The following is a 9,420-nucleotide window of genomic DNA, read 5'->3' as shown; positions in this document are numbered from 1 at the left end:
TTAAGACAAAAGCCATCCCATTAAATCTTAACAGATGTTTCTCAAGTTTAGAAGATCAAGAAAGATTTCAGCATCAAAAATCAAAGAAAATACTCCATGACCTTAAAAAAGGATAAAACACAAAGCTCTAACAAACCCAAAGTCCACTTTGACAGCTGTCTCTGATGGAATTGACGAGGTGCTATTGATGTTTGGATTAAACCATGCCTCTGTGATCAAGTACTCAAACATGGGATAAAAGACGAATATATTCTTTAATCCCATCCACTAATTTTGTCGGGGCCCTGAAAAGCGATGGGTACCGAACAAATGTTGAAAGTGGCTTCTCTTCTGTTTATTGACAAAGCTATTTTTATTTCATTAATTTGCCACGTATCTTATCAGCGTTTAAACCAACACAAGGAAATCCATACAAGGTACTGAACTCTCCACAAAGAGATCACTGCAGCTTCCAAGGCCACTAAAGGTAAAATCAATAGACGATGATTCTAGAAAGTGAGGAAGATGTTACAGGAAAACATAATAGAAAAATTGGGTTCCAATTTATTTTTTCCTTTTTTTCTTTCTTTGCTAAACTGTAAAATAGCACTGGGAATTCCAATTTCAGCCTGGTGAGTTTTAAAAGAAAAGAAGAAAAACTTTCTTTTCTTAAAAAGGGAAGGGTGAAGAGGCAATTAAGTCATTAATTACTCTCTTTGTCTAACGCTATCCAACCCATCAAACTTGGCCTCTTCTGTCTTCATCAAAGGTGGAGCTCACTCTACTTTACAATAAGTACCTCTTAATAAGACAATCTCATGTTTCAAAAGCTGCTCTATGAGGAATTTAGATGAAGAGAAATTAAAATAACACTTAGCAGCAGGCCCCAGAATTTGACAGCTGCACAGCGCCCACTATCACCAAGTCCTTCAAATGAGCGGTGAGAGGTTCCATGGACAGGGACACCAGCGAGAAACGGTGTGCTGTGTGCAAGGGGCAAGGAGTACTGGGCGGAAGGAAGACTGAATGGACATCAATGCCAAACACTGGGGACTAATCCACACCTCCCTTTAAAGTTATCAGGGTGTGGGGGGTATGGGTGGGGATGAGAAGCAGGTCTTTGCAGAAGGACCCTGAGACAGTAACTGGGGAGATAACGTGTGACAGGAAGGGTTAGATCAGGGGGCGCCTGGGTGGCTCAGTTGGTTAAGCCTCTGCCTTCGGCTCAGGTCATGATCTCAGGGTCCTGGGATCGAGCCCAACATCGAGCTCTCTGCTCGGCAGGGAGCCTGCTTCCTCCTCTCTCTCTCTCTGCTTGCCTCTCTGCCTACTTGTGATCTCTCTCTGTCAAATAAATAAATAAAAAGCTTAAAAAAAAAAAAAGAGAGAGAGAAGAAGAAGAAGAAGAAGGATTAGATCAGTCTTCAGACCTCTGTTCCAGCTGGAACCACATCGGGAAAATTTACTGCCTGGGGGTCTCCATCTCTACCCTTTGAGCATGTCTTCAGCCCACTGCAGATCCCTTCTTCTAGACACACATTCCATGCTTAACTGGTACCTGCAGGCAAGACCTTCTATGGCCTGTGTGAGTGCATATGCTCCTTTACAGAGCTTAATGAGCTTCTGTGGGGCAAAAAAAAAAATTCCTTAAGAAAAATGACAAAGTACATGCTCCACAGTTTGTATTCTCATGTCAAGCTTGCTGTTGCTTGTTGTTGTTGTTCTGGATGGAAGCATTCATTCCATGAGGTCTTGAACCAGTTCTCCCCAGTGGCAAGAGAATAAAGCCACAAACACACAGGACGGATGCACGGACAAGGGAGGAATGAGCAAAATCGTGCATTTTAAAGCAATTTTAAAACCTCCTAACAGCAATTTTAAAACACTTCTAACAGATTCTCCCTTCTCCTATCAACTTCCAAAGATCCCACCAGTTTATACTCTAGGAACCATGCTGAGAAGATTCAGCTAAAGATGGACTGACTTCCCCCTTGGATACTCTGCCTGCAAGACACTGGAATGACATAAGTACCAGTGTGATAACAACAGCTTTATTTTTGTGTGTTGCTATGGAATTTTGAAAACAAAACAAAGAAAACCACTGATCAGTAATTGTGACAAAACTTCTTAGCCACAGCATTGAGAATAGGGCCTAATTATTTCATAAACACACTTTGATTTGTTTACTTCAACGTCAAATTAACTTCAAATATGTAACAGCCGACGCTGATTTGACACGGGACCCGATGCTGCTGCAGACTGTGTTCCATGTACCTTGTGTAAATCTATCTCTTCTTTAAGTAGATTCGTTTGTAAAAGTCTCTCCCTAGTATATCCCACGTACAAAAGATGAACCACATATGCATTTTATTTAAAAGAAAACTGTTTCCAAAATGGAGTGTGTGTGTTTGTGATCCCGTGTTTCTGGCTCGCTCTCACTTGCCCCTTGACCAATCACAGGAATACTTTTTTGGACAATTAGCAGCCCATGACTACAGAGACACTGAGAGATACAATGGGAGCCTTGCCAAACTAAGAACAAAGAAAAGAAACTTTTTAAATTGTTGAGGGAAATTGCTTTGTGCTGAATGAAATAGGTGGAAGATAATAAAGGGAGAAACGGCCAAACCCCTGGTAAGGCCTGTGCCAATCATTCCGTCACCAAGTATTTATTGACTGCTTATTTCATTCCTGTTCCTTTTTATACAGATCTGGGTTTTTGAAACAATCTACAAATATGCACCCACATATTCCTCCTAATAGCTCTATGTGGCAGGTACTATTAATATCCTCATTTTAGGGAAGAGAAAACTGAGGCACAGAGAGGTTAGTGATTTGCCCAAGGGCACACAGTGAGTAAATAGCAGTGTTTGGGATTCAAATCCAGACACACTGTGTCTCCCCAGTCTACACTGTGCTAAACTGCTGCTGCCCACCATATTGCCAACCCTGGGCCCTAGAGTAATAGAACATGTTTCTTGCCCTCAAGAATCTTCTAGCCCAGAGTGTAGTGTAGTGTAGTCGGTCTGTGAAAGTGATAAGCACGGGTGGTGTCCCAGGAGGTCAAGGGAGGAAAACCCAGCCTATCTTAAAGTGGATAGGGAGTAGGTGGGAAGATTGGTAAAGACTCGCAGATCTGGAGCAGGGTTTCTCAACCTCAGCACTGTTGACATTTTGGGCCAGATAATTCTTTGTTGTGGAAGGCTGTTCTACACATTGCAGAATATTTAGCAGCATCCCTGGCCTTCCCCCACTAGCTGTCACTATCATACCCCTCCCCAATGTGATGACCAAAAATGTCCCCAGACATTGCCAATTATCTCCTGAGAACAAAACTATCCCTGGCTGAGAATCACTGATCTAAAGGAAGTAGTGTCCAAGGCAGACTTGGATGATTAGTGGTAGTTATCTGAAAGAAAAAAGAACTGAAAGAGAGGCCCAGGCAGAGGATATAACACAAGGGCCCAGAAGAGAGAGCCTGGCTCTCTTGGGAGCTAAAAGTAATTCCACATGAATGGCTCATAGAATTGGATACAGGGGATTAAGAAAGGGGAATCCGGAGGGCAAGCAAGATGGTCATAAAAGACCTCCTACTCTATGTTTTGGGAGTTGGACCATATCTTAATGTAAGTGGGGCTAATAAAGGGAGAATGAGAAGATCAGACTACATTTTAGAGCCCTCACTCTAAACCTCCACAGACAATGCACTAGAGAAGAACAGGAATGGAGACCAGCCAAGACACTGCTATGGTTCTACTTTCTTTGCATGTTGATCCCTTTTCCTTTTAACTACAATCTTAACATTTAATATTAAATGTGTGTACTTTGTATGTAAAAAGCTCTCATGTATCAATAAGAAAAAAAGATCACACCAATGGCAAAAATGGTAAACAAGCATTTCACAAAGAGGAAGGGCAAATGGCCAATAAATGTAAAAATGTGCTACTTTTCCCAATGATCAAAGACATGCAAACTAAATAATGAAATCCATTCTCCAACTATCATACTGGCAAACAATTTTTTAAATTGTTATCGCATTGTCTTGTTAACGTACAGAGATACTGCATTCTCCTACACTGCAGTGGGAGTCTATATTGACACTGCTTCACTAGAAAGCAATTGAGGGGAAAAAAAGGAGTTTCGTGAAAAATTAAATGACAAATTATTTAAATGATCTAAACATCCAATAAAAGATTATAACAATTGTGCGTAACAGAACACCATGTTTCCATTAAGACTGTTTTTATAGAACTCTATTTGTTGAGATGGGAAAATATTTGACACGAGGCAGAAATAAAAACATTAATAACTTTCAGTGTTAGTAGGAGACTGGGGAAGTGGCCATATGCTGGCCACAGTGTGAGAAAGCTGGCTGCCCTCTGGGGTCCCACTGTTGCTGGGCCCCGGTCTTGAGGCTGAGTCGGCTAGCCTAAAAGTTGGAAGTGGAGAGCAGTGTGTCAGTATAATCATAAACTTCTGGAACAATAATCACTGGTACTCACAGGGCTGGCACAGTCACCTGGGTGCAGAGTTCACCAACAGCTTTTAGAGCCACACTGCATGAGCAGCCTCCCAGTACAATACCCTAAACACAAGGTCATCGAAGAGCTACTTACAGCCCCTCATTTTGCTGGCATTGACATTTCTACTGGGAGTTTATAAGCAATCAGACTGTATATGTCAATTAATATTTAAAAAAAAAAAACTGTGTTGGCACATATGTCCTCTATTCCTTAGAGAGAAAATCTTTTTGCCCTGGATTTTGGGCAATTTTTGAGCCCTTAAAGAGAGCTAAAAAGTCCCCAGAGCCACCAGTGCCTGACATACTAACATGATTAGTGGCAGCAAGCATTAGTTACATGAATGACTGAGGTGAGGTAACTAGGGCAGTCCATGCCACATTCTAAGCCTGACTGACTATGGTTTCACTTACTTGTGGAGCATAAGGAATAACACGGAGGACACAGTGAGATGGAGAGGAGAAGTGAGCTGGGGGAAATTGGAGGGGGAGACAAACCATGAGAAACTCTGAACTCTGAAAACAAACTGAGGGTTTTGGAGGGGAGCGGAGTGGGGGCTTGGGTGAGCCTGGGGGTGGGTATTATGGAGGGCACATATTGCATGGAGCACTAGGTGTGGTACATAAGCAATGAATTCTGGAACACTGAAAAGAAATAATAAAATAAAATTTAAAAACCTGACTTCTACCAAATTCAGGGGAGGGCGTAAACTTATACTTGGTATGATTTAGGGTACCCAGAATGGCACAATGAAATTTTATCTTTCTCCAAAATTCACAGCTATTTGAAAGTGTCTCATATCCTGGCACACATTTATTGGATTTAAATATAAGATGAGTCATTTCTTTGCCCCCCAAAAATGATCTTTCAGAAAAAAGAGTCAGAAGTTAAGTAACTTATCCAAAACACATAGCAAATATCCGTACCTATTTGAATACAGCTGTATCTGAAACCATGGATCAGGTGAGTTTAGAAGTTTTTCTGAATAATATTTGGGCTCCTACTTCACCTAAATTTATGGTGCTAACTACACAACTGCTTTGTCACTCATTACTATAGAATCTTTTCCTGTCGTTTTACTATTTTATATGTGTTCTGGACCCTACTCCTTAACTAGATTTAACATCCTTTAAAGGTAAGTAGCCTTTCCTGACCCTTTCCCACCCATGCAGACACACACACTCTGCTACCCCAGTACCCAACACAATGCTTTACACAAAGTAGATACTAAATAGGTGTTTATAGAATAAATAAATGCAAATCTTTATTAGGACCAGACCAAGTCCTATTCATCACTGAATAAATAAATTCATCTTTGTGCAGTAATAAGATGGGGGGGAACATTTAAATCTAAAGATTGTAGAGAAACTGGAAGACAAACAGAAAACAAGAAAAAAATGCTGAAATGTAATGAAGGGTTAAAATCTTTATTATGTAAATAGCTCACACAAATCATTAAGAAACATGTTAAATTCCCAGTAGATAAATAAACCAAAGGGCATAGCCAAAATTCAGAAAAGAGGGATTAAAACTAATGTGTCAATGTAGGGAATTGCATACCCCTTCCAGTAATCAAATAATTGCAAATAAAAGCTAAAAGATGCTATTTTTGCATGTCTAATTTGCCAAATTTTAATTATTATTTTAATAGCAATACCCAATGTTCATGAAGATTAGATAAAACATGCTGGTAGCAATAGGAGTTAAGAGCTTTATAAATTAACATGTGGCCTTAGGCTCAGTAATTCTACCCCTATTAGCCAATGCTAAAGAAATGATCCCAAATACAGAGGAGAGAATATAGCTGGTAACCAGAAAAGAGGACAGCTAGTGCCTGGGAATAGTGCAACTGGATTCAAATCCTGGATCTACCATTTCTTAGTTGGGTGACTGGGCAATATGTTAGCCTCTGCAAGATTTAATCTTCTCATCTGTAAAATGGATAAAATGACAGTGTCTAATCATAGAGTGGCTGCAGGCACTGAATGAAAGAATGTTTGGAAAATGCTTAGCAAAGCCAAGCACATAGAAAGGGCTTCATAAATACTAACCAGTATCATCAGAAGTGGACAAAAAAACTTTATGTACAATCATACTCTAAATATATGATGAGAAAGAAAAGAATCTGAATTGCCAGCTGTAGGGGTAGAGTTAAAAGAACAATAGCATAGCCATTCAAGGACATAGCAACCTTTAATTTAGTGATTGTGTTTGGCTTGTAGAACTCTAAAATATATATATTTATGAGAAGTATGCAATAACATGGAAGAATACCTCTACAACCAAAATGACCTGTTTCAGAAACTTCAGATATAAAAAAAAAAAAAAAAAAATCACATCTCTTTCATTATTGAAATTAAAGGGGCACCTGGGTGGCTCAGTGAGTTAAAGCCTCTGTCTTCGGCTCAGATCATGATCCCAGGGTTCTGGGTTCGAGCCCCGCATTGGGCTCCCTGCTCAGTGGGGAGCCTGCTTCTTCCTCTCTCTGCCTGCCTCTCTGCCTACTTGTGATCTCTGTCTGTCAAATAAACAGGGACGCCTGGGTGGCTTAGTTGGTTAAGCGGCTGCCTTCGGCTCAGGTCATGATCCCAGTGTCCCTGGATTGAGTCCCACATCAGGCTCCTTGCTCTGCAGGGATCCTGCTTCTCTCTCTCTCTCTCTCTCTGCCTGCCACTCTGTCTGCCTGTGCTTGTGTGCGCTCGCTCTCTCTCTCTCTGACAAATAAATAAATAAAAATCTTTAAAAAAAAAAAAAACAACAAATTTCTTATATATGCTAAGACATCATTAAAAAGTGTGTGTTCTTATTGTTTACTTAGGGAATACTTTATTAGTCTCCCTTGCAAAATTGAGAGGGCTGATACATGAATATCATAAAAATGGAAATAAAGTCCTCTAATGGGGCAAAGGCCACTCTAAGAGATGTACTCGGTTACTCCATTACGTTCTATCATGAGCAAATTTGGTTGTTCACAAGTATTAGGTTCTTTCTAGTAAACATGGGTAACATCCAATAGTTAGAGATGGACAGAATCTATAGATCCCTTCCCTTGTCATTTGATTAAAATGAAATTAAGTCTCAGACCAAAGTCTGCTGTATACATACTCATTCATTTAGCAAGCAGGCCCCCAAACACTCACACAACCTAGTCTATAAACTTGAAGAAGGTCCAGCTTTCTGTCTTCTTCGAAAATTTTAGGTTCGTCAAAGGCAAACATGACAATAATCTAGCAACATGTCTCAGGTTCTTTATAATTACATTCATGAGACCTTATAATTCATGAGAATGCTCAGATCAATGACTGAGCACAGCACCGCTTCAGAATGAAACCTCTGGCACCATTTTGAAAGGTATAGAGTATGAACTAAATTTCTATGCCCCATTTCTGCAATATTTCTGGCTAATCCATTTATCTTGAACACCACTTCCTTCTCCTGTGAAAACTGACAAAGCCCCCAGTGTTGATTAGGTATAAAGATAGCTGAAGTAGGGTGCCTGAGTGGCTCAGTTGGTTGAGCGTCCAACTCTTGATTTCAGCTCAGGCATGATCTCAGGATTGTGAGATCAAGCCCCGCATCAGGTTCCACACTCAGTGGAGAGTCTTCTTGAGATTCCTTTCCTATCCCTCTCCCGTTGCCCCTCCCCCCCCCACTCTCATGCACTTACTCTCTCTCTGTAAAATAAATAAACCCTTAAAAGAAAAAAAGGATAGCTGAAGTCTACCTCTGTTGTGTGGTCTTCTGATTAGAAGCTTTCAAAACATTAACTACCCACCCCAGACATGTATGCTCCATCTTAGGGTAAAAGACAGTCCCTAGGATACAGGCAAAAATAAATTTACTTACAAACACACACATATCATGTATACCAACATAAGGGTGTGTTTGTGTGTACGCATATACATAGAAGTATACAGATAATTAGGTAGCTCTAGATATAAATATATAAAGTCAGGCTATCTGTGTCAAAGTATTTTGAAGTAAATTATAGGCAACAAAATAGTGCCCTCATATTAAAAACAAAAAGGCTTTAAAATCCAAATAAAAGAAGGAGGTAAGTATGGGATACTTAAAAGTCTTCGTTTCATTTTCAGGGATAAGTTTTAAAATCGTTTCATTTGAAAGAAGCCTGAATACATTAGACACGTAGGGAAATAATCCCACTCTTAGTATAATCACTTACATCTGTCAAATGTGCCCTGATGTATAATATGCTTTCTTTTATTCCAGAGGATCCCAAAGAAACAAAACTTTAGATGAAATTGCAAAGGGAGGAAAAAGAATATTATTATCCAGTATTGAATCCTGCCAAAAAAATACAATATCCTCAAACCACTCATAGGTCAAATGATAACCATCCCATTGGATGGATGCTATAGGGGAGAAACAAACAAGTTCAAGAGAAGGATGAAGAAGGAGCCAATGGCTCCTGGGAAAATCAGGGAACAGAATCCTAGGCATCATATTCAAGCTGGGTTTTGCATAAATTTGCCTGCGTGAGAAGGGGATGTCCAGCTTGACTCCCTAATCTGTCAAATGAGGAAGACAGACTGCCTGTCTCTCAGAGAAGTGAGAATTAAACTGATAAGAACAGATACTACACTTGATATTAGCCAAAAGGCCAAGAAGCGATGAGAAGTGAGAATTAAGAGGGACTTTGTATTTAAATCCTGAACATCGTATTCATATGCAGGAATCCATCTTATAAAATCAAGAAGCAGGCTGCAAAGAGATCTACACTAAGATTCAGAAGCCTTGAATCCCAACCTCAGCTCTGCCCCAGTTGACTGCATGACCCTGGGTTAGTCTCTTCTCTCTGCACCTGAATCCCACTTGGTGAAACCGTTCTGTTACCTCCCATGAGAACCAAGTGGGATCAAAGTCTGGATATTGAAGAGTTGAGCACTTTGCAAATAAATAC

At 40.1% G+C, this 9,420-nt stretch overlaps 1 pseudogene; it reads right to left on the bottom strand.

Annotated features, from left to right (window-relative positions):
• Nucleotides 1-9,001: 9,001 nt before the first annotated feature.
• LOC116596706 lies at nt 9,002-9,132 on the bottom strand (annotated as a pseudogene).
• Between the last annotated feature and the right edge of the window lie 288 nt (nt 9,133-9,420).

This window comes from Mustela erminea, chromosome 7, assembly GCF_009829155.1.
Source record: "Mustela erminea isolate mMusErm1 chromosome 7, mMusErm1.Pri, whole genome shotgun sequence".
Lineage (NCBI taxonomy): Eukaryota > Metazoa > Chordata > Mammalia > Carnivora > Mustelidae > Mustela > Mustela erminea.
Note: the sequence above shows the minus strand (reverse complement) of the source record. Positions and strands in the feature narration are given on the sequence as shown.